This window comes from Cryptomeria japonica, chromosome 11 (assembly GCF_030272615.1).
Source record: "Cryptomeria japonica chromosome 11, Sugi_1.0, whole genome shotgun sequence".
In the NCBI taxonomy this organism is placed as follows: domain Eukaryota; kingdom Viridiplantae; phylum Streptophyta; class Pinopsida; order Cupressales; family Cupressaceae; genus Cryptomeria; species Cryptomeria japonica.
Window position 1 is genome coordinate 225,202,232 of NC_081415.1, and position 27,304 is coordinate 225,229,535.

A 27,304-nucleotide genomic window follows, 5' to 3' on the forward strand; every position below is an offset into this window, starting at 1 on the left:
CCAGTTTGTTCTTCTGATATTATGGCAGACAGTAATTTTTTTAGTCTATTGGCCATGACTTTAGCTAGTAGTTTATAAGTCATGTTGCATAAAGAAATGGGCCTGAATTCTTCCCACTTTGAGGGATTCTCCTTCTTTGGAATTTAGGCCAAAAAGGTATTATTGATCTCTTTTAGGAACTTCCCTACATTGTGGGCAGATTCCAAGGCATTAGTAACCTCATCCCCTAAAATGTGCCATCATTATTGAAAAAAACCAGTAGCGAAGCCATCTGGTCCAACGGTTTTATCTCCTTGAAATTTTACCAAAGTCATTTTGACTTCTTCATGGGTGATTTTGGAGTTTAACATTTGATTATCACCCTCTATTATCAGTTTGGGTATGTTAATTAATAAGATTCTATTGTTAGGGAGGTCTGAGTGCTCCTAGTTATTGAGAATATTTTCAAACTACTTGGTTGTATCTTTTGCGATCAGATTTTGATTCGCAATGATCTGATCACTATCATTGATGATTTGAGTAATCTTATTTGCTTCCCTTTTCATTTTGACACTATTGTGAAAAAATTTAGTGTTTCTATCTCCATCTTCTAACCATGTCTCTCAAGATTTTTCTTTCCAATATATCTCTTCTCTAGCCAGAATGCCTTCATATTCACATAAAAGCATTTTTTCAACCTCGTATGTTTCAGAGGTCATCCTGTTTTGCATCACAACAATATTTATTGTTTCCAACTCTTTCTCAATTCTTGACTTCCCCTCGAAGATGTTTTTGAATTTCTTTTTGTTCCAATCTAAAAGTTTATGTTTAATATCTTTCATCTTAGAGACAACATAATACATTTTAGATCCTACAAAGACACTATCCTTCCACCATTTTTGTATGTTGGGGAGGAAGTCTTCATGTGTTAACCACATCATTTCAAACATGAAGGGACACCCAGTTTGCTTTGCTTCCCCCATAAGTTCTAAAAGCATTAGGTAATGATCAGAGCTTGACCATGGTAATATTGTAGTCTTTAATTATGTTTTGAGGTCGGTTAGGTCTCCTTTGAAGAAGAATCTATCAAGTGTTTCTGCAATGTTGGAGAAAAATTTTCTTTTGTTATTCCATGTGTGAAAACCCGTCTTAGTCTTGATTTCCACTAGGTTATTATTATTTATCCAGTTTGCGAAGTCTCTTTGTGGCTGTCTTATGGTTTTTATCCCACCGCTTTTATCAGTTGAGTACAAGATGGTGTTGAAGTCACCACCTATGATGAGGTGTTTTTCATCTTGATTGTTTAAGTAGTGTTCAATTTCCCGCGAAACTAATCTCTTCTTATCTATTGGAATTGGGCCATATACATTAATGATGATAAACTCCCAGATTTAGGCTAAGGGCTCTTACTTTACTAGCCATCCAATTTTGCATCTTGGTATGGCATGTAAATGCATTTGAGTTATTTTTCCACATTATACCCAGTGCACCTAATGCCCCTATAGACTCCACCATTTCCATCTACCATTGGGTAAATTTTCTGTTAAAATTGTCCATATCAGTCTTACCTAGTTTTGTTTCTTGTAGCATTACTAAGTCCATAGTAGATTTCAGTATGCTTCGCTTAATTAAGCGTTGTTTGTTAGGGGCCCCCATACCCCTAACATTCCATGCTAGTATGTTTATTCCTCTATGAGGGGAATGGGATATTTTCCTTGCCCCAACAGGGTTGTGATTTTGGCCTGCCCCTCCACATCCTTGTCCATCTTTCTTTTGTCTAAAAAATACTTCTGACCTCTTTTGTTGCTAATGGATTTTCCACAGTCAAGAGTTAATTTCTCACCTCCCATCTGGAGGATACTTCTATTTTGTGGGTTGATTGAGCTATTATCTAATAATATGTTATTTTCCCCTTCCTGTATATTGATCAATTCATTGATAATGAATTCTTTTTCCTCATTAGCATTCAATTCTTCCACAACAGGCGATTCCTCCAAAATGGGAGAAAATGTGATGTTTTCCTTTTGAGCCACCTCATTCAGGTTGGTGTTTAGTGAGGGGGTTTTGAGGGGGGTCTGAACATGTTCTGTATTGGAGATATTGGCATTATTTGTCAAAGTATCAATGAGTACCTCCTCGACAAATTCTTCAGCTAGTTTCCCCATTAAGGTTTCTATAATATTGTTTAGTTCTTCTTGGATTCGATCCTCATTATCATAAACATGAGTTTCTTTGTTGTTATTGGCTCTGTCTGGACTGTTACTCAAGATCGGGGAAGGAGGTGGGGTTGGGAAATCAACATTCTCTTGTTGACCAGTGTTTATAATAAAGCCGCCCCTGTCATTATTAAATTGAATATTATTGTGTCTTTTGGAGCTCTATGGTTATCTCTTGTTTTTTCCTGAGTCTTCTATAGATTAGGGTTTGACCTTTTGCAGAATGCTAAATCTTCAGCTATCAGGCCAATATACCATACTGGTTTTAGGGTGTAAATACCATCTTTTATTTCTAGAGCTATATTTTTTAGGTTTTCCATGCCCTTATTTACTTCTATTAGCATTTTTATGTCAAATTTATCTGACCAGTTTTTCTCTACGGCTATGAATTTGCCCAATTTATCCACAATTTCTATAAGAATTTTAGCATGCATTAATTCAATAGGAACAATATAAATTTCTATCCATTTCGATACTATTTTGAATTCATATCTATTACCATTGAATTTAAGTTGCCATTCAATGAAATTGAAATTTGCACCTTTGTAAAAAATATATTCTTCATGCAATAGGTTGCCTTTCAGAGATTTTTTGTAGCATTAAATATACATAAAATTATTAGCTAGGGTAGTGATAATTACCTGGCCATGGAATGTTGTTTTCCACCATTCACATATTCTACTGAGAGGTTGATTATTCCCTCCCCATTTCGCAAAGAGCTCGTGCCCTTTGCAATATTTACTTGATTCCATGGCTTCCCTAGGGTTCAAAATTTTGATGCAATCCAGGTCAGGGTTTATCATTTCTAGGGAACCCTCACTCCTTGTCGCATTCTTTATTTCATGGTGGAGTGAGTTCCCTAGCTTTGGAATCGGCTTTAGATTGACTAATTTGGGGCCATGATATGGCATTGCCCTTCCTCCATCCATGGCGGGTCTTCTATAACCCTTTTCTCTATAGGTATGTGGGCGAGATGAATGTCGCGGCTTTCTAAGGGGATGTCCAAGACCAAAAGTATTTTCTCAAAAACCCAATGGTATGTGATTTGCATTGGTGGCACAACTAGGGATTTGCGAGGTGATGGGGATCGCCCACATATTTGACCATTCCTGAGAAACCCTATCATCCCTCTTCTCTGCCCTAGAAGCTCTTCTGCCCTTTACCAATTGTCATGGGTGGTTTTGTGAAGATGTTTCCCTACTAGATGGAGGCCTTCCAACCATGTTGCAGCTCATGCCCTAGTGTGAATGATGGTCACCAAGGTGTGGGTGCCGATCTACAAAGCTCCTCATTTTTTTCAATTGTTTACATGAATAAAAAAATAGTGGTGACTATTTTTTGAAATCACTTATTGATCGACAAAGAGTCTTTTAGAAATCAACTTCTAGATTTATTTAGCACCATAGCTAAGTTGAAATTTAATTTAAATTTTTTGTATTCTTATGGAATTACAAATAATAATTAAAACATATTAGAATCAGTCTAAGTTGTAATTTTGTCTTATTAAAAATTTGTTTATTGCTAAGTAATTAAATATTTGAGATATATATTCTATCTCCACATTTCCCTCTCCCCCTTTCCATCTCTTCCTCTCTCTCACCACCATTATATTTTACAAGTTATATATATTGTCTCTCTCTTTCTATCCCTATACATCCCTCTCTCCATATTTCTATCTTATCTCTCCCTTGCTTCCTCTCTCCCCATCACTCCCTATTTTTATATCTCTCTACTTCTACTCTTTCTAATGTGTATACACATATACTCCCTATTTCTCCCTTCCTATCTCTATCAATTTTATCTCTCTATATTCCCCCCTCCCTATCACTCTCCCTCTTTCTAAGGTTTAAACCTTTTTTGTCTATTACTTGTCTTTGTCACCTTCTTTCTCTTTCACTCTTTCCCCCTCTATCTCTATCTCCACACATCTATATCCCCTTCTAAATCTATATATAACTCTCTCTCTCTCTCTCTCTCTCTCTCTCTCTCTCTCTCTCTCTCTCTCTCTCCCCACTCTCTTTATATCACTACATCTCTATTTCTCTTCCAATATATGTGCATCTCTCACTCTATCTCCCCCTATTTCTCTCACCCTCTTTCCATCTCTATTTGTCTATCCCTAGATCTCTTTGTTTGTCAATCTCTTTATCTCTCTCCCTCTCCCCCTATCACTAAATGTCCTTAGATATCTATCTCTCACTCTATCTCACCATCGATTTATATGTATCTCTCCCTCTTCATTTATAGATCTCTCTCTAACTCTATACCCCATATCTCTCTATCTCCCTCTACCTCTCTCTATCTCTCTATCTATTTTCCCTCTTCTTCTCTCACTCTATCTTCATCTCTACCCATATCCTCCTCTCTCCCCTATATCTCCAGACATTTCTCCTTTTATCCATCCATCTCCCTCTCTCTCTCTCTCTTTCCTCCCTCTTTTTAGACCTCTATTTATTTGTATCTCTTTTCCTCTCTATATTTATCTCTCCGTATCACTTCTTTCACCTATCCCTCTAACTCTATCTTGTTATCTTTATCTCTCTCTACCACTATATCTCTCCCTCTTTTATATATCACTTACTATCTCTATCTTTTAATCTCTCCCTTTCTCTCCTTTTATTTTTCTTTTCCATCTTTATCTATTCCTCTCCTCCCTCTCTCTCTTTTATCTCTCCAAATCTCTCTCCTCCTCTCCATATTCCTCTCCTTATTCTCCAGTTGTGTCTCTAACTCTATTTATATCTCTATCTTCTTCTTCTCTATCTCTATCTTTATCTATTTACCCATCTCTCTCTCACTCTTCCCCCATCTATCTCTCCCTCCTTCTAGCACTATCTAAACATATCTCTCACTCACCATATTTTGTTGGTAATGAAACTTGATTTTCTTCTCAATTTAAAGGTTTTGTTTCAATTATGATTGGATCATTGTAAGTGGATGCATAGTTAATTTGAAGCTATCACTTCTCTAATGAGAACTTTGTTGCACAAACAACATTATGGCCTACAAAGTGACCTCATGTATTACCCAAGTATATGCAAAAAAATAGATCAATATTTTTCCTAATTCACCTTAAACACCTCTTTCCGCATACCCATTGCACACTAAGATACAATTGATAGTATATACTATACTAGTGGTTGGACCTCAGAAAGGTCCAATTTGTACTGCCAATAGCAGTTTCTTAGACGAAGATGAAGAACATCATGCCTGAAAATGCATGCATTTAAGACAAGATACTTAGATCGCATGCGAGTGGGCTGCAAATGTTAAAGATCATCCACAAATTAGAAAAAAGAATAAATTTAAGTAAATAAAATAAGTAATCATTTTTTAGACTGAATTAATATGATTGTTGGCAGCAAACCACACAACTTAGAATTACAAATACTGGAAGTAATGATCATTTTAGTGTAATCAGAAAATTTATATTTGAAAAAAAGATACTTAGATCACTTGCGAGTGGGCTACAAATGTCAAAGATCATCCACAGATTAGAAAAAAGAATAAATATAAGTAAATAAAATAAGTAATCATTTTAGTGTAATCAGAAAATCTATATTTGAAAATGATTGGAAACTGATTCTGTAGCAATACTTCTAGAATAATGACAAGTTCAAACTTAATTTGGGAGAGAACTGCATAGAGCAAGACAAATTAATATTGATTAAATACACAACTCGGAATATATGGTCTAGTTGTAAATCACCAAAATAACTAGTATGGAATGATTCAAATTTAATCTCAATGAACATCTCTGCAAGTACAAATGATAACTGTTGTCATAAACCTTTGTAATTTTGATGCAAAATAATAGATATTAGTGTTCCTGAATCTCTAAATTTCAAATTACTCATCAACAAACTTGAGTTTGGCCACACGATCACTCAAGTTAATAACTGATCAGAAATAAAATGAAGACCACAACACGCAGCAATCCATAATCATTGGTACTGCAAATATAAGATCCCTCACTAGTATCTCCCAATTTTTTGCGACATTTCTTCATATAGCTTGTGTAATGTGAGATGTATATGTTTGCAATATCCATGTTTTAGATTTGTTCTTCCCAAAAACTGATATCTCTATACTGTAAGCAGGGCTTTGGTTTCGAAGAGATGTATTAAGAAATTTGGTATTATTTTGTTTGAAGGATTTCAAGTCTCATTGTAAGTTGATCAATATATTGAGAGTTAACCATGCAAAAATGATATGAATAGGATAGCTATTGCTGATAACATAATAAGAAACTCAAATAAAACATCTACTCGAAAAGAAGTAAGTTAATAGTAGCGCTAGAATAGACACAGAGATTTCACTACCCTAGCACTCAAATAATCTCTAACATCCTCCATGAATGTCAAACGCCCACATACAAGAGATTTCCAAGTAAAGCATCTAACATTTGCTTGTAAAGCCAAACTCCTCAACCTTTACCACCATTCTGGTAGCTTGTGTTCAATTTGGAATTTTGGAATTGGGTACAGTAATCCATCAAAACATAATTAAAAGAGTATGTTTAGATGTTATAGTTGGAAGTGCATCGGTTGACATGTATGCAAAATGTGGAAGCATGTACAAGGCATTCAAACTGTTTGATGAACTTTTCAGAAAATGCAGCTGGCAGGTGTAAAGCCGAATTCCACAACCTTGTGTAGCCTCGTCCCAACCTGTACAAAAATCGGAGCTTTAGAACAGGGTATGAACCTCCATCAAGACATAATTGACATAAGATTTTGGTCAAGATGTATATTAACATCTAAAATATCAAAATTTCAATTGATATGTATATTAACTTTGTACCAGAGATATTTCCTGACATAAACAGGGGACTCGAGATGCATCCTAGGGCATTGTTTTTCAGAAACATTTATCACTTGTTGCTTACCAAAAATCCCATTGGTTGTCTGATATGCATGTGTTTATTTCAAGTTGAACTAGCATACTGCAGTGTTACAAACTTTCAATTTTCAGTAAGGTGTTACAAGTCCAAAAATACAAAATAACATACAATATTCTAACAACATTTCTTGTGCAGATATATTCTAACCTTTTGAAAAGTTGTACATTGATGAATGCAAATATTTGAATGAAGATTTTATTGACCAAAACCAATGACACTTGCAAGATAAACAAACCCTAAGCAACATGCCCAAATATTCTTGTTACTGCAGGAGTTTTTCTATTTGGCTCAGCTAAAGTAGTGCATAATTCTCTGAAAATGATTCACGAAGCATACTTTTTTTTTATCCAAACAGTTGTTGCAGTCGAGCTTCTACTTTTTCCTTATTACCATGTATGGATTGTTTTCCATTTTTTCATACCACTCGTAGGAGAATGCTTGGTCAATCTAGAGGTCTTATAAGGATTTCACTCTAGAGACTGCAGTAAATGTTAGACCTTGTCTTTCTATTGCACCAATATTGATGGTTGCCTTGTATAGTATTAAACCTTGAGCTTTATGTATGGTCATAGCCCATGCCATTTTTATTGGTAGTTACCTAAGGTTGCCTAGTGATACTGGTGTTATGGGTACAAGTTTCGGGTCATTTGGGTGCCACTAGGAACCACTTTAGTTATCAAATTTGACCATGATATACATTGGCATGTCAGGTGGCTTGGAATCAGAGCTATAAATTATTTCAATTATCTCACCAAGAGCTCCATTGACAAGTCCTATTTGTGTCCATAAGTTAGTTGTGAGCATGATTTGCTGGCCTAGTGACAGTAGGACTTGCTTTTCAAGTTGTTCATTGTTAGCATCAATAGCTGTTTTTCTTGTAGTTGTTGTATCTCTACTTATTGCAATTGGATGATTTAATTCCTTTAGCATTCGTTTATTGTGAAGGGTTACCATATCATTAGTAGCAAAGAGGTAGACTACAGTATCAAATTGCTTATTCACAACTAGCGCTAGTTGGTCTTTTGTTCATGTCATCAAGCTCTGCCAATATTCTTGGGTCAGGTGTGCACTACGTATGTTTAAGAGTGTTTGGCAGAATTGTGATTGCTTTAGAGATTCCCCTTGTTGGTGAAACATCATTTTTAGGGTGATAATTGTTGTAAATTGGTTCCAAAGTGTTATGGCATTTGAGTGCGATGTGTATATTGGTTTATCCATTACAGGTGGTAGTTGGGTGATGTCTCCAATGAAAATCATAGATACACCTCTAAAGTATGAATGTTTATGATGAAGGAAATCTTTGTGAAGTCGGCTATCTATTTTCAACAATAGTTTCAGACCTATAAAGCTCATCTCATCAATGAGTATATATCTTATGTCCTTCAACTTTTCTTAGAACATTGTTAGTGCTTGGCCATGTAGTGGTTGCATTTCTTTGATGGGGATTTGTATTGTTGAATGAATAGTTGTCGCATGAATGTTAAATGCAGCAATTCCAGTAGAAGCTAGTATGAGTATTGGGTTTTTTTGTTGTGGTGAATTTTTGTGTAACATATTTTTTATACAACTATCAAGTATGATTTTCTTGTACTCGCAGTTCCTTGTATGATCATGTGTAATGGTTTGTTGAACACACTGGTGTTATGATTTGAGACTACCGAAAGTGCTTTCTTTTGTTCTATTGATAGGGTATTGGTGGGTGTATACTTTCTTGTTGGTACATGTTCGTCTTGGGTGGTTGTTTTCTTTATATTTATAAATTGTGATGTAGTATCATGCAATTCATGTGGTATTTTGGTTTCAGCCCAAATATAGTTGGTGTCAAATTCACGTTGGCCTAGTAATTCAAGTTCATCCAAATTGTTGTTGACTGTATGCCTCATTCTTGAAAGTAGTTCCCACTCATTCATCTCTGATGTGATAGTTATATTCCTTTCATCTTCATTGTTTTCTTCTTCTTGGGGGCTAGCATTTTCTTTGAAGTGTCAGATGATATGCAATACATCATATTTGTTTACATGCATTTGATGCCAATTGGTGATTATTGTGTCCTTGGTAACTCCTATATCAGTCATAATATTTTGAAAGTGTTTATATAGGACCAATTCACTCCAGCAAAATGTTTCAAAGTGTTCTGACTCTTCGTTGGGTATACTATGGAATTTTCGGTAAACATTAACAGTGGCCTATATTGTTCTCTCTTTCCATTTGCATGATTTACGAGTTGGAATGTAGGTGTAAGATCTTGTAGATTAAAGTAATGTGATTGTCTCTAGCTCTGGAGGGCAGCCCATATAGGAGCGTAAGTAACTGTTTTCTACGGTAGTCTCATTTTGTGTTTTAGTTAATCGGTGTAGCACTTTCCGTCCAACGTTTAAAGTTGTAAATGGTTTGTTACAAACAACAAGGGGTAATTTTTGCATCATATGGCAAGTTTCTTGCGCACCAATGTCTCGTTTTGCTATAATCTCTATCATGAATCTTTGATATGCTAGTACTATTGGGTCATCTCTTTTTTAAGTTGTGGATATTCTTGTTAGCATAGTAGTACAACTTTCAGATGTTCTCTTTCCTTTTGATGCATATTTGGCAATGTATTTCAGTACATGTTTGCGTGATATGACAGGTTGGCAATCGATATTAGCTCTCCATATTGAAATCATTTATGGGTTGTGGATGTTGAGTCTATCATCATTTCTTGCAGGTTCATATTTCTTTGTGCCTGTTTCATCGCATAATAAGATAGAGGTACGTTGTTCTTTCCATGGAGCTTTATATCGACATTCTAGTTTTCTACCCTTCTTCCGTAAGCATGTGTTGTCTCTGCATTTTGTGTGTCTTTGCACACGGTTCACTAACTCTTCATAATCATCCAATGGATTTGTGGCTACTATGTCTATTGTGTTTAGGAGGCAGGGATTGTCACATGGAGATCGGTATATCTGGTTGTTCCTATGTGTTGCTGCACGAGGGTTCCAAGTGCTTATGTACTTATCAATTTTTTTTTTTGCTTTATCAACTTCTGCATTATTTTCCCAATCTAGCTTGTCCATGTCTGGCGCATCTTGGAGCCACAAGAACCCATGAACGTGTGTGGTTCCTTGGTATTGCCATTCATATTTGTACCAATAATCTATCACACCAAGGAGTTTCTCAATAACTTCTTCACAAAATATGGTGAATCTTTGATGTAGGTATAATGATGTTTAATGTGGGTTATTAATAACATTTTCAAGATGATGTTTATTTGAATGCATGGAAAGCTCCATATTATTTGTGAAGAGTTATTGGAGGTCTGGCCACTTTGCATTGGCTGCGCTTAGTGTGAAGAAGAGGGTGAAAGATCCTTTTTGGTTTATCATGTTTGTTAATTTTAAACAACACTTGTTCCAATATGGTCTAGTTCCTCTCATGCTAGAGCCAAAGTGCAATAATTCCGTAGCTAGTTGTGAGTCAGGGAGTTCTTTCAGGTGTGTGTGTAAATTCTCAATAGTGGTTGGTAAGTGCTCTTCTACATTTTTTTTCATGAAAACTATTGCAAGCAATTGGCTCCAATGACGCATCATAAGGTTATAGACGTAGTATCAGAATCTTGGATGTTGTCCAAATCTTTGATCATGGAGTCGCATCAAGTGTAGTACATATTCATGCATCTTTATTTCCTTAGTTCTTGGTTGTATTTGTAATCAATTTCCATTTGGGAAGAGTGTTGGAAATGCCATATCCAGTAGGCCCTTAGTATTATATTCATTAATTGGGGTTAAGCCTATTTCTAGCCAGTCAATGATGTTATCTGTGGTGTCCTCTAGCTCTAGTGTTTTCTTGATTATCTGTAGTTCATGGTGTTCATTTGGTAGGTGGAATATAAATGATGATGAATTGGTTATCATACCCTCAACTTGGTCTTCATCAACATCTTCACTGTTTGCTACCATTACATCATCGTTTGCTTCAATGGTGTGAAGCATGCTTAATACATCTGTTCTTTCCTTGGGGATTTGGTTTAGATTGTTATAATCTATTGACACATCTTTATAGTATGGGTCATATTTCACTTTGTATTGCAATGCATCCATAACACGACCCCTGCTTACGTAACAGTCATAGTAGTTTCCTTGAGCCTAGGGTCTACAAACTATAAGGACATCTATCTCTCCCAATTTATGTGGGAGCACACTTGAAATGTTTTGTATGTCTTGTGGGAAGCTAACTGTATGCCCACAATATTTATATTGGCCTCCAATAGTATGGGTAACCTGTAATGTTGGGTTCACTCTAGCAATGAGCATTTCTACTACTTGCGTCAATATTTTCATGTAAAGTGGAAAATCGCGATCGAACCCCAAGTGTTCCCCCCACCACTCCAAGGAGAGAGAAAGGGGGTCACTAGGGTTAACGGTTTTCACTTAGGAGAGACTTTACATTCAAAAGAGGGGTTGAAACCCACAAGATCCAATCCCACACAATGCAAGATTGGATTCTAAATGAGTTTCAAGGGTTAAGACAGCAAGGCTACCCTCTTTTGTAAAGAATGTAGATAGAAAGATTGAACTAGGAATGCATGAAAAGTGAGAAAGATTCACTTATAAACAAAGATAGGAATATGGGATGAAGCTGCGGACCTGGAATTAGCAGTAAAATGTCGAGATGGTGCTATCCTACAAATTTGAGCGAAAGTTGATAGGACGATGGCACCCGACGTGCACACGGTCCTCCGAAAAATCCGCGAAACGAAGGGGGATCTATTCGTCTCTGCACAAGGATTCCAGATCTTCAATTACAGCTGCATACCTACAACCTACACATAGAAAAGAGAGGACGATTGGGGGGTTAGGGATTAGGGGTTTTCCCTTAGGTCAAACCCCAGTTTTTGAATTAACCAAGAAATGAGAATGCTGTAAATGTAAATGTTTGTAATGTAAAACAAGTACTAGTACCTTGTTGTAAGAATGTTTGTATTCTTACATGCGAAGGTGTAAATGTTGTTTTATGTTGTATGTGGTATGTGATCTCCTCTTCAATGGTTGAATCCTTGTCTTGAATGCAACACTTAGCCTTGAAGGAATGCTTGAATGTTTGAATGTTGCTTCCGCCTTTTTTCCATCTACCAAAATGGGAGAGGAAAATGTAGTTTATATACTTGTCAATTAGGGTTAAAAGACTGATTTTTCCGACCTTAGGCTGACCTAGGAAGATTATTTTCCAATTTGCAAACATAAAGACTCGAGACCCAAAAGAGACCGGGCCCAAAAATAGGGCTAGGGACCAGGGCACTGGGTGCCATGGTCCTGGGGGACCAGGGCGCTGGGCACCCTAGTCCTGAAGGACTAGGGCACTGGGCACCATGGTCCCACCTCCAGGGATAGCAGGGTGCAAGGAGGATCAGGCCAGGGTGCTGAAAAATGCAGTTTTTGATGTCATGAACAAGTTTCGGGGTCTCCATTCAGGTTCAGTGTTGCGTCACCATCATCAAGACCCAAATGCGGTCGAAATTGCAAGTGTCACAATTTTAGGATGCTACATTTAGCCCCCACTTTAGCGGGAGTATAAGCGTACGCTCATACTTCCAGTAAAGTACAAGGAAACAACATTGAAAGACTGTCACCATGTCAAGGAGGCAAGACACACCAAGCCCCCAGTGGACTAAGGATCTTATGACTTCGATTGAAAAAGTAAAAGGGAAGATCACGAGGGAGAACCATGACTATCAGTAGTAAGGTTCCCTCACTATGAGTCATGCAAGAAAAATACCAAAAATTTTCAAGGCAAAGCTAAGTTTGCCAAGAAATTTTCAAGTATCCTGAAGAGATAGATGGGGTGTATGCCCCCCTACGTTAAAGCAATTGCACACACCTCAATGGGGGTGATTTCTTTAAGGTAGTGATACACATAAGAAATGAGAAGGGAAAGGAGCACATTATGACAAAGATTTAGCCCCCAAGTGTGAGAGAAACCCAAGGATAATAGACACAAAACACAAAGCACGAGGTGACTTCACTTTCCTTGGGGTCAGTATGCTGTATGATAAGTCATGTATATCATATGTATGTATGCATAAATGTTCTTCATTCCCCAATCAAGGAAGGCCACCTAGAAGAAGGGAACACATGTGTCTTTTGAGTCAACATGAGAGAGACCAAAAGAGATCTCAATGCTTTGCATCATCCTCAAGTAGACAACACTAAGGACAACAAATAGATGAATGAGAATAACACATAGAAGAAGTAACAAAAGAGAGGAGGAGAGAGTCTACTATGTTAATGAAACTAGTCTAGCATGTCATCCACCCCCCGATCTTGCTGATCAATATTTCGGGAAGGCAGGAAACACACTAGAGGAGGAACATTCAACACAACAGAAGTAACATTTTCATCATGAATAACATTTTCATCTATATCATCATCAAGTTTTATAAAAATAGGATCTTTAACTTGCACAGGATCAAAACCATCATGTATCTTATGTTTAGGAGATTTTGGAGAAAATGGAATAATGCTTGTTGAAGGTGTTTTTGGGGAATGCAAAGTTTGAGAAGCAGCTGCCTGAGCTCTAAGATGACGCTTTCATTGGCATTCACGTGCAAAACGATTTCGTCTAGTCTTAGTAGGAAGTTGAGAAGATTGAGGAGGAGGAATGTTCTCATCCTTATCACTTGGGTGTTTAGGTTGTGGTCTCTTAGGCTGGATAATAGGAGAAGAGGAAGGTCTCTTCTCTCCATAAGAGGAAGGAGGAGGAACTGCTCCGTATAAAGGAGGAATATTTGGTTTAGGAAGGAGACCAAGTCCATCATGACGAGGAGGTATAGGTCTGCTTTTAGAAAGTTTATTAGACATAGACATAGTCACATCCATAGGAATGGGTTGGGAATCTTCTTGAGGAAAGACATTAGTTTTATCTTTCAAAGGAAGAACTTCCTTCTCAAGAATGATAGGAATATCAAGTTTGGGTGTCCTAGGTTCACTTAGAGATAGGATCATATCTATTTTCCACTTTTGATAAGATTTGAAAAGATGATCACTTCGTGGAGGAAGAGATTGGAATTGTTTAGGCCAAAAATAATCAATAGGAACGCTAGAAGTTCTTTCAGCTGGTTTAAAGAGACTATGATTGACAGTAACAACTTCACCATTATGGGGAAATTTCAAACATTTATGAATAGGAGAAGCAATAGCTTTCATGGAAGATAGCCAAGGATAGCCAAGCTTCACAAAAAATTGTTCGGATGAAGGAATAATAGAAAAGTTCACATCAAGGGATTTGGTACGAACTTCAATAGGTAATGTAATAGAACCAATTGCAGGAGAAGAAAATGCATCAAATAATTTCACAATCACATCTGTTTTGTCATAGATCACTTGAATCAATTGCAAAGTAAAAAGAAATTCTTGAGTAATAACATTAACCATGCACGAAGGATCAATAAGCACTCCACGGCAAGGTGTATTCTTGACTTTTGCAACTATGTATAAAGGACCATCAGGTGCCCTGATAGTTTCACTAGAATCAAATGTGATGGAAGGTTCTTTAGGGTTTTCTTGCTGCTCTACAAAGTTAATCACATTCGGAGTCATAGACACAAGACCATTAGATGAGAAAGAGGAATCATTAGCCTCAATCGCATTAGAGGTATGAGAAGGTAATGGATCAGTAAAAATCTTAAGATTTTGGTTAGGAGGAGCTACAGATGTGTTGCCTTTATCATTCACTCCTGAAAGAGAGATAGTATTATTATCAATCAAATCCTGAATTTTACCCTTTAAAGCAAAACATTTTTCAGTATCATGCCCAAGTTGATGATGAAATTGACAAAAAGATTTGTTATCAAAATAGGGTGAATTAATCTTTGTAGGATCGATTTGCTTTACAGGAGGGAGAGTAAGCACATTTTGTTCCAATAACTTATTCATAATACTATGCAATGATTCATGCAAAGGAGTAAACTTTCTTTCTTTGTTGAAAAACTTAGAAATAGGAGGCACACCTGATGCTGCATTCACATTGTGGTTGATGATGTTTTCATTGAATTTAACAGACTCTCTGTTCGGTTTAAACTTTCCAAATGGTTGTTGACTACTATCACCCTTATCACTTGGAGCCATAGGATTTGCTTGTTCCATTTGACTCACAGTTAGTTGATAATTGTGAAGAGTTGCACACAACTGTTGGAAAGAAGTAAACTCAAAAAATAGAAGTTTTTCTCTAATATCATTTTGTAAATTAGAAATAAAGATTCTTTGAATATCATTGTCAAGTACTGGAAAAGAGATTTGAGCATACAAATGCTTATATCTACCAATGAAATCAGTCACTTTTTCTTTAACACCTTGTTTACAATGCATTAAATCAATCAAAGTAACTTTAGGACTTATATTGTTTTGAAATTGTTGAATAAAAGCATTTGCAAGTTGTTCGAAAGAAGTAATAGAATAAGAAGGCAATGAGCAATACCATTGTAGAGCCTTATCTCTTAATGTCCTAGTAAACAGTTTTGCAAGCAACCTTTGGTCATAAGCAAAATCGGTACATATTGTTTGAAAAGTCTTAACATGTGTTAAAGGATCACCTTTACCATTATAAAGCTCCAAATGCGGGATTTCAACATGTTTAGGGGGAACAGCTCGAACAATGTCAAGAGAAAGTGGGCTCGCAACATCAAATGTGGGCACACTAAACTTAGATTGATTCATAGAGGCAATTTGTTGCTGTAAAGAAGAGACAGTTTGTGCAAGATTGTTAATGGTTGCTTCAGTCGAGGAGTTCATATTAGATGTGTTAGATTGTGATGGAGGTATTATGTTATTGAAAGAAGGTATTGATTGAGAGTAAGGTGGTGGGACACTATGATAGTTAGTCATAGGAGATGATTGGACAAGAGGAGCACTACAAGGAGGAATGGAATGGTTAAATGAATTGCCCCCTTGCGTCATGTTCATTTGTGGAGATATAATAGGAACACTTATTGAAGGAATGAATGAAGAAGTTGGATTGAATGAAGGGAGAGGGTTAATTGAAGAGGAAGGATTTCCCCCATGACTGGTGATCATAGGCGGAATGTCTTGTATAGAAGTAGTCATTATGTTTGATGTAAAGGTAGGTATGCTAGCAATAGAAGTTGTCAAAGGAGTAGAATGATTGACTTGAGTGGGAGGTTGTGTATAACCTAAAGTTTCGGCACAACTCTTCATAGGCATCACATTTGAATCCACAATGTGTGCAATACCATGCAAAATATCAATTCCATTATTATCACTTTGAACCATACGTTTTAGACCCTCAATTAATGAAAGAGCTTGACTATCGGGATACTCTTGAGACATCCATTGCTGAAAATCATCAAATTGGTTGTCCAATTTCGAAAGTTGTTCTACAGAAACCTCATGGAGAGCTTCTTCATCATTAGGAGGATTAGAGGAATTACCCATGTCCTCGTTAAAAAGGCTATTCAAATTAGGTTCCATCTCCTCAGTAATTAAACCTTGGAAAGACTTAATTCTACGGCTTTGTCTAACGGGAATAGTGTAAGTAGGGCTTATTGTTGTAAAACTCATGCACTAGAGAGGGAGAGAAGATTTTGAATTTAGAGGTAGCAAGTTTCAATAAAATCAGCCAATCTCCTAGATTTAAGCTATTAAATGCAATCACGACAATCCCCCGAAATTTCAAAAAAAATGTCAGGGACCGTGGCGCTCGGAGTGCACATGGTCCTCGCAACTTTTTTCAAAATTTTCAGGGATGAAAGTTATGATGATTTTAAAGCTAATCTAAAAAAATTGAGTGATTTTACGATCTGTAGATAGGCCAAATTAAAGTTGCAATCTCAAAATTGAACCCTACCCAGATTGTTGAAAAATGCAAAATTTGAATTTTGAAAAAGAGAGGGAAACTGAAATTTTGAATTTTATGATTTTAGAGGGAATACCAAAAGCAATGCATGTTTTGAAATTTAAAGGTTGACTCAATTTCACGCAAAATTCAATTTTGCAAGCAGAAATCAAAGTTGGTGTAATTAAACACTTAATTTCAAAAGTCACAAATTGCAAGAATTTGAATAAAGCACTGAAATTTCGAATGAATGCCAACACACTTTTCAGATTTAGGATAGTAAGAAGCACAATTTTGACATGAATTTCAGTTTCAACAATTTTTGAATGATTAGAAGCCTTAATCCAAGCAATCACAAGACCAACTTTGACCTTAATTTTGAAAGTGTTGGAATTGATAAAATCAGCCAAAATTCTGGATTTTAGTAGAAAAATATAGTAAGATCTAACTCCCGAAATTTTGAAAAAAATGTCGAGGACGATGGCGCTCAGGGTGCACACGGTCCTCGCAAATTTTTTCCAAATTTTCAGGGATGAAAGATATTATGATTTTATTGCGGAATCCAAAGTTACAGTTGATTTGGAAATGTTTTGATTAGTGAAATTATCAGTCAAAGGTTGAATCAAGAGGGTTTTAAAAATTAGGGTTTTGACACTTAACCACTTAATTTTTATAATTAAAGCACAAATATGAATTGACAATTTGTAATAGAAGGGTAGATCTGAAACAAGCATTAACAATTAAACATTTCACAAGCTCATTTACTAAAAAGAAAATTTAGGGTTTTTATGCATTCACCTCTAAAATTTGCAAAAGATCAAACATGGAAATGTAATTAAGGAAGCAAATTTTTTAGATCTAACCATGAATAATCAGAAAGGATGTTTACGTCGGGTTCACCAAAATGTAAATCAGAAAATCGCGATCGAACCCCAAGTGTTCTCCCCACCACTCCAAGGAGAGAGAAAGCGGGTCACTAGGGTTGACGGTTTTCACTTAAGAGAGACTTTACATTCAAAAGAGGGGTTGAAACCCACAAGATCCAATCCCACACAATGCAAGATTGGATTCTAAATGAGTTTCAAGGGTTAAGACAGCAAGGCTACCCTCTTTTGTAAAGAATGTAGACAGAAAGATTGAACTAGGAATGCATGAAAAGTGAGAAAGATTCACTTATAAACAAAGATAAGAATATGGGATGAAGCTGCGGACCTGGAATTAGTAGTAAAATGTTGAGATGGTGCTGTCCTACAAAGTTGAGCGAAAGTTGACGGGACGATGGCACCCGGCGTGCACACGGTCCTCCGAAAAATCCGTGAAATGAAGGGGGATCTGTTCGTCTCTGCACAAGGATTCCAGATCTTCAATTACAGCCACGTACCTGCAACCTACATATAGAAAAGAGAGGACGATTGGGGGGTTAGGGATTAGGGGTTTTCTCTTAGGTCAAACCCCGGTTTTGGAATTAACCAAGAAATGAGAATGCTGTAAATGTAAATGATTGTAATGTAAAACAAGTACTAGTACCTTGTTGTAAGAATGTTTGTATTCTTACACGCGAAGGTGTAAATGTTGTTGTATGTTGTATGTGGTATGTGATCTCCTCTTCAATGGTTGAATCCTTGTCTTGAATGCAACACTTAGCCTTGAATGGAGACTTAGAATGATCAATTGCTTGAAGGAATGCTTGAATGCTTGAATGCTTGAATGTTTGAATGTTGCTTCCGCCTTTTTTCCATCTACCAAAATGGGAGAGGAAAATGTAGTTTATATACTTGTCAATTAGTGTTAAAAGACTGATTTTTCCGACCTTAGGCTAACCTGGGAATATTATTTTCCAATTTGCAAACATAAAGACCCGAGACCCAAAAGAGACCGGTCACAAAAATAGGGCCAGGGTGCAAGGAGGATGCAAGGAGGATCAGGCCAGGGTGCTGAAAAATGCAATTTTTGATGTCATGAACAAGTTTCAGGGTCTTCATTCAGGTTCAGTGTTGCGTCGCCATCGTGAAGACCCAAATGCGATCGAAATTGCAAGTGTCGCAATTTTAGGATGCTATACTTCAACATAATAGGTTGATCCCTTGGGTCCATGATGTTATTGTGTAGTGAGATCTGGTGTACACCATTTTCATTAATACATCCCCTATAGGTAGGGGTTTGGCATGATGAGTGTGAAAGCATACCAAGGTATGACTCTTTGCATATGTTACATACTTCCAATTTAGAAAGCACGTCTATTTTCCTATGAAAGCTTTTCATTGTTGTCATGAATCTAGCATTAGCATTCAACCCCATTGTTTTCTTTGTTTGATATCATTCTTGTACTTGTAGTTTTTGGTGGGCTTGAGGATTTGTCACATTTGAAGATTTTCTGTTCATAGGGTTAGTTTCGTTTTGTTCTTTTCTTCTCGAATGCCTACGTATAGCTATTTGCTCCTTATGATTGGCATAATATGTTTGGCTTCTTTTTTGATTTAGTTCTTTTTGATCTTGCATTTTTTTAGCATGATTGGTGGTTCCTTGAGCACTGGAGTTAGCAATCTGATTGCAGTATTCAGTGGGGAAAGCATGTTTAGGGTTATTGGTGTTCCCTTGAGCACTAGAGTCAGCCATCTGATTGCAGTATTCAGCGAGAAAAGCATAAACACCTTCACAAGCAAGCTTTGAACCAAATAGCAACATTACAATATAATATACATGGAACATTGCATATTGGAACGGACAAAGAAATTGAGCTCAGTATACAAAAGGAAGGAAGCATGTATTGAAGAACATGGAAACAATGCTAAAAGTAATTCCACATCAATGTACTAAAATTTATGGATGGACTCGAATTATAATAGGATAAAGTCCATTTGACAATTAGAAACGTAAAGGAAAGTGTTTTTACCTAAAGACACATAAGGGGTCAAAAATGAAGTTGCATTTCCTTGAGATTTGTCATTATTTGAGGAATCCTTTGGTTCATATCTGTCTCATGCCTTGTTCACCACCATACGGTCAATCAGTATAAAATTTGTTCACAGATGCTTCAGTTTGGATTTAATAGTTCCTTAAGAATATATATGGCATTAACAAATGTAAACCAAAACATGAATTCAATCAACATCTGATTAGGATATTTTAACATGGACAAGAATATAGCCCAATGTATGTAAAATAAATGTGGTATCATAAGCCCACCATCTAAATGCATGTCTTTTGAATCATATGCTCATTGCAGGCACATAGTACATGTGTGCTTACATAGACATAAGTAATTCAAAATAGGAGAAGAAAGAATTGAAAGAATAAGGAGTAAAAAAGTGTGAAACATCGGTTACTCATTCGCTAGAGCATTGTAAAAATCTCGTCCAAGAAAATTGAACCCAACCAAGGTGAGAGAAAATACACTACCAAGTCTTAATCTATCTTGAACTTTATCATCAGATGTCCAATATGGTACAACAACCTTCCAAAATGTATTGATAAGTGTTTGAAGGTCTGAACCTTCTCTCTGCCAAAAAGCAACTCTATTAAATAGCCTCTAAGGAAGTAAAAGAAGCACATAAAACAAATATGCAAGTCTCTCTAAGTTATGATAATAATATAAAGGTCAAGCTTTTCAACTTGCAGCACAAATCAGATCGATAAAATTGTTATTAAATTACCAAGAATAATAGACAACCTTTACAATAGTTAAGAGACCATAACAAAATCTAGGATGCCATCCCCATTGGAAAAATTGTAAAGCACAATTCACTTATGAAAATAAGGCTGAATAAAGAACTTAGAACTAGGTAATGTAATAAGTGGAAGATTTCTATAAAATATAGGCAAAACTTTTATGTGTTGATGTTCATTGAACAGGTCGTATTTTCAGCGTGCGATTTTTCCTCTGTCACTTTTCCACAAAATACCAGACTTCTGGACATTGACATTGATTTTTCTTTCACTTTTCCACAATATATGTTTTTCTTTCGATGATTACGGTTGGACAGCAGATCAAATTTAAACCCATCCAACACGCTTGTCTACCATCTAATGTTTACTTACCTAACCCATTGTCTTTCAAATATTCGATTCAATATGGGTTGAGGGTTGAGTTTCTTTCTTGACCTCTATGCATATTATTGGTTGATTTGAATGTTAGAGTTTTCATATTAAAAAAAAAAAAAGGTAAATGTTATTATGATTGATTGTTGTGTTTAGTGTTTGGTTTTTTATATTTTTTAAGTTTTTTTTTTGTTATGAATGTCTTAGTCACATTTATGGTCTCACATCCTCCCTACTTGTATTATATTGTCTATATTTAGAAATGATAAGATGGCAAAAAAAAAAATCTTTCATCCACCTTTGAGATCTAAATGTTAGACTATTGGGTTTGATTTTGTGTGCTAGAGTTTCTCTTTCATCTTGTATTTTGTGAGTTATGAGAGGAATGCATACAAAGTACCTATGTCATATTCTCATTGTACCACTATATGTTTTTTAAAATTGCATTAGAGACTAATCTACACTAGAAACAAAGTGGTGGATGTAATGAGGTGATTGTTAAAAAATGCATCACAATTGTTGAAACAAAATTTTAATGAAATCTAGGAAGCTAAAAATTGAAATTATTAAAACAAAATAGTTCTCAAGTAAATGTTAAGGTTGGGGTCTCATGGAGTGGGGCTTCCTAAAAAAATTTAGTTGTTGAGATATTTTAGGATTATTTTAAGTGGTTGGTCCCATGAATTTTTTAGAACTTGACAAGTGGAGAAAAAAGCCTAAGCCGGTGGGGCAATTTCTAGGCCCCCACCTTTTCCACCAACTTAAACTTGCAGCCCTAAAAGGTATGGGCTACTATTTTTCAAGAAAGGATTCCAATTAATATTGTAGGATTTTATATTTTTTACTTCATGGGACCTCCCACTCCTTAAAATTAGATCCTCAACCCCCCCTTAGGGGACCCCACCCTAAGGCTGGGGTCCCATGGAGGGGGGCTTCCTTAAAAATAGAGCAGGGCTTGTTGAGAATTTTTGAGAAAATTTTAAAGCTGCTAGTCCCATGAATTTTGTAGTGGAGTGCAACTTAAAAATTTAAGCTGCGAAATATGGTGGTCTCATGAATATAACACCATTGTCTTCTATGCTATATGTAGTGATAAAAACACATAAAAAAAAAATCATTTTCCCTCCAAAACATATTTTTAATAAAAATCTAAACATAAATGTTAATTAGTGACACATAACATCCCTAAACTGACAATGAAAGTGACAAGGCTCTACGATTACAAGATCCCTAGCAAACAAACCACAACAAATCCTAGCGAATGAAGCACATCGACCTTCTGGAGCATTCTTCTCAAACCCTAGTGCCACCATGCATTTAAAATTAGTGGCTAGACAGGTTGGAGAGCCCTCTATTTCAGAGGCAGACGAAAAAGATGAAGAAAAGAATGCTAAAGTTGCCAATGGTGATGTACTTCAAACCGGCTTTGAAAAGAATGAAGCTAAAATGGGTGATGGAGCGGAAGAAATGATGCCAGAAGATCAGCAGCCCATCAATACTAGTAAAACCCTAGAAATGTAGCTCTCTCATGATATTGTAGATGTCATTTTTAAGCATCAAAATTGTATTGTTATCTTTTTTTTTAAAGGGCATTCCTGTTGAATCTGATTTTTATAAATGGGCTCGGGTGAATTGGGCGAATTGGGGATGGGAGATTGAATCTATACAAGGTCTTGGAAAGGGATATGTTTAATGCCTATTTAAATCTTTAGACCATGCCCAGGTGGTTTTATAATACAATACTTGGATCATTTGTGGACAAATATATTACTTACAAGCCTAGCACTTTAATTTCAACCCTAAAGGGCCTTCTCCCTCTCATTATCCCATGTGAGTAGAGTTGGCTTATGTCAACTTAGCTTTCAGGACATTTTTAAAAAACATTGTGGCCCAATTAGGATGTGTTATTTGGTGCAAGCTTAATTCTAATAAATTTTCAAGTTTGCAGGTGCAACCAAGGGCCTATGTAGAAATAGACTTGACAAAGCCTTTACCAAAAAATATTAAATTATTTGGACCAGATTTTGAAATTGATCAACCAATTGTCTATCTAAACAAACCCAACGCATGTTTTTACTACAAGAAAGAAGGACATTTGATTTGTTAATGCCCTATCGAAAAGAACAGGTTAGTTCAGCCCCCTTTGAATGTTTCTTCATGTACTGTTCAGCCTACTACTCCTCCCACTACTTCTTTCCAATCTCCTCTTCCTTCTTCATTGAATCCGTCTCCTCAATCTTCCTCTTTCAAATATTTCATCATGTCAAATGGGTGGAGATTGGTGAAGAAGCGGAAAGAGCCTTCCGCTCCTTCTCCTCAACCTTCATCTCTACCTCCTCTCCTCCTCCCCCCCCTCTCCCAATCCCCCTGTCATTGATTCTATCTTCCCCTCTTGCCATTCTTCTCCTCAACCTCATGATTCTTCTTCCCCTTCTCATCCCAGATCTAGATCCCCTTCCTCTGTTAAAAGGGATAGTGAATCCATGGGTGATGCCATTTCTCCTCCTTTTTCTCATCATAGGTCTCGTCCCTCCTCCATTGGCCTTAAAGATAGTGAGCTCAATCTTGACAATAAGCTCAATGTGTTGACTCAAAAGGATGCTTCTTCCACTCCTTGCCATGAAGTATCTTTCTTTATGAAGTTAATTTTAGTAGCATAAGACTTGAAGTTTCTTTATGCAATGTTTGGAGAGACACTACCTTTTTTCATACCTCTTATACTGATGGTAAAGGTGGTGCTGCTGCTATAGGGGTTGCACCATGGATCTCTAAATATGTCATCGATGAGGGTGAGGACCATTCTCATTGTTGTGTTTGGTTCCTCACCTTTATTAATAGACAACTCATTAGATTTTATTCTATTTATGCCCCTAACTATACTAAAGCTTGAACTAAACTTTGGAATTGGATGTCCAATTATTTACCAACTGCTGATTGGGTTCTTGGGGAAGACTTTAACATGGTTGAGCATTCTCAAAACCATAACTGGTCAAAAAATTCAGTCTTAGCAAGGATGAATTTAATGGTTGGCTATTTTGTCAAAATTCATTTAGAGTAATTGATCTTATTCATGATAAACTCTCTAGCCATTCCAATAATTGGTATACTTGGTCTAACTGCAGAATGGGAGGTGATAGAAAACAAAGCAGACTAGATAGATTTTATATCTCTCATATGTTGCAATTGGTTTGTGATCAATTGGGTTTTTGTGTTAATGTGGACCTCTCTACTAGGTCCTATCTAATCATTACAGTATTCTTTGCATCATTATCTTGTCTCCAAATCTTAATATTGAAAATTCTCTCCCCTTCAAGCTCAATGTTTTGCATTTAAAAAACCCTATCTGTTTATCTACCCTTGATAGGATTTGGAATTCTCTGCCTAAGCCACATAAAGAAGTTTCATGGATTAATTGGTGGTGTGTTGCAATTTCTCAATGCACCTCTTTCTTACGCTCATTTGGTAAACAAATGGCTCAGCAACATAAACGAAAAGAAAAATCTCTTCAAGGCAAACTTGTTCATGACAAGAAACTCCTCAATAAAGATCCTAATAATATTACGATTCAAACCTCCATTGTAGTTATTGAAACTCAACTACACAAAATTGATTGTTACAAAGAACAAGGGGCTAAAGTCAAGGGTAGGCTACATTGGATAAAAGAAGGAAATAGGGGCACCAAATATGTTTTTAATTATCTAAATTCTAAACACAAGGAAAATATTGGTGGTATTAGAGATGAATTTGATGTTCTTCACCATGATCCTTCAAATATTTGTTATCTTTTCAAATGCTTTTATGAAAATTTGTTCACAGATGATCAATGGAAAGACATTCAACAAACCCCTTAAGACATGGTTAAGGATTGTATTCCTAACAAAATAGATCCTAAATATAGCCATTATCTAGATATAATCCTTTCTTTGGAGGAGCTAGAAGATGCTCTCCTCTCTATGGCCCCTAGCAAAAGTCCAAGCAATGATGAGCTTCCTATCGAATTCTACTAGGCTATGTGGTAGCATATTAAGGATGAATTTTACTCATAATTAGAGGCCTTTAAGAAAGGATCTTTAGGATCTATTATTAATGGTGGCATAATCAATCTTCTCACCAAAGGAAAAATAGAGGATACTATTATTGGCATATTATGAACTGGTGATAATGTATATTGTCATTGATGTCAATAAGTAAACTAGTATATGATGTTGATGTCAACAAGTGAACCAGTATATGGTGCTTAAGTGAACCGATATCTGCTTCTCAAGCAAGTGAACCGGTATGAACTAGTGTAAAGACTGGAAGCGGCTATAGTCAACCGAGATGGAGTGAGTTGGTGTCAGCGTTCACATTATGACTACCAGTTTGTAGTCTCAATTCAGTTTGAGGGTTTTTGGTTTGGCAATCTGGCTTGTGTGGTGCAACTGATGATATTGTGTGATGAGTTAGTTAAGAGTTAAGGATGAGATCAAGATGCCACGTTAGCTATGTGAATGTGAAGAATCTCTTTGAGGATCTTGTGCGTGATGAGTGAATGCATTGAATGTCTACCTTGGGAATGTGCATTTTTCTTAAATTTGTGTGAAGAACACGTGATGGGTTATTGATTTCTAGATGTGGTGAAGATTGGATGATTCAGAATAACTTGAGATCTATCTTAGATTGTTTTATCCTATGCAATGCATTTTGACAGTTAGGATCGGACTGCTTGTAATTGTAAACCTAAATGTTTTAGGGTTTAGGGTTTATGCTACTGACCTAATTGTTGTCTATAAGGTCAATGATGTATGTTATTATTTGTGTTGGCAAAAGTTGTGTTTATGTCTGTGTGTTGGAGACTTGATACTTGCCAAACCAGAGTAAGGAATCTATAGAGTGTGATTGTAGAAGTGAGAAACTGAAAAGTATTTCCCCTAGCAAGGAGTGTTGTTATTAGATCAGAGCTTTACCTATTGACTTCTAACCATTTCAACAGAAGAAAAATCCATTGAGCGGGTAGCTTAATAGGCTTGTTGTAAATCCTCTAACTAGGTGACTCAAGTTCATTGAGCTCTTTAAATCCTCTAGCGAGGTAACCTTTAATAGGGTTTCAACCTTTAACAAGGTTTATAGCCATCCCTTTACCAGGTGATCCCTAATAGGATCAATTTGTAACAGAACCTTATTGTAAAGTCTTTAATTGGACTAGGCTCCTAACAGAGCGGACTTCAAAAGAGTTCAAAAATAAGCTTGTGGGTATTCATCCCCACCGTGGTTTTTCCCATTTGGGTTTCCACATGATTAATTTGTGTGTCATGGGCTATGCATTTTTCATGTGATGATTGAGTATTTTTTGTTCAATTGAATATGCATGCAAAGCTAATGGTGGCGGTATTACTAATGCAACTCATGCATGATCAAACTGGTAAAATAGCTATCTAGATTTGAGACTTGTTGTATGCTATTTGAAGTACTCTTGTTTAACCGGTTTAGCTGTTTGAAATATTTCTATTAACCGGTATTGCTATAGTTGGGTACAATGGTATAGACAGCTGGTTGTCTATGTTCAAAGAGTGTCAAAGTTGTGAAGCAAGTTTTTGTATGTACTGATTCACCTCTCCCCCCTCTCAGTACCGGTTAGGGTATTATTTGTTCATCATTATTCATCAATTGGTATTAGAGCGCCTCCAAGTCCTTGATGATATAAGCTTAACTGCTTGAGGCAAAAGATCCTTCTTTAATGATGAAGAGGGAAGGTCCTAAGTTCAATAGGGATAACTTCAAAATATGAAAGGACATAATGAAGATTTATATCAAGAGTTTGGGTGCTCAACACTAGAGCTATGTTGAGAATGCCTATGTAATTCCTTTGGGCACTCTAATCGATTATCAAAAAAGAGAGATTCAAGAGAATGGGCAAGTCATGGAAACCCTTATTAATAGCTTGTCCGATATTGAGTTTACTGATGTACAAGATAAGGACAACCCTAAGGATGTATGGGATACACTGGAAACCATTTATGGCGGTGATGAGCATGTCAAGTAGGCTAAGGAAGACATCCTCAAAGGAAAATTTGAAGACATGAGGATGGTTGAAGGTGAGACCATTCAACAATATGGCATAAGGATCAATACTGTGGTTGGAGATATCAAAAGCACTGGTGGAACAATTGATGATGTCACCATTGTAAGTAAAGTTTTGAAATCATTGTTATCGATCTATGCAATCAGGGTTGCTGCTATTTAGGAGTTAAGATATATCGACAAGACAAAGGTATCTCTAGACTCTATCATTGCTAAACTAACTACATATGAATTGAATGGCTATGACGGTAGTGTTCAAAAGACTGAGTTAGCCTTTAGAGCATCT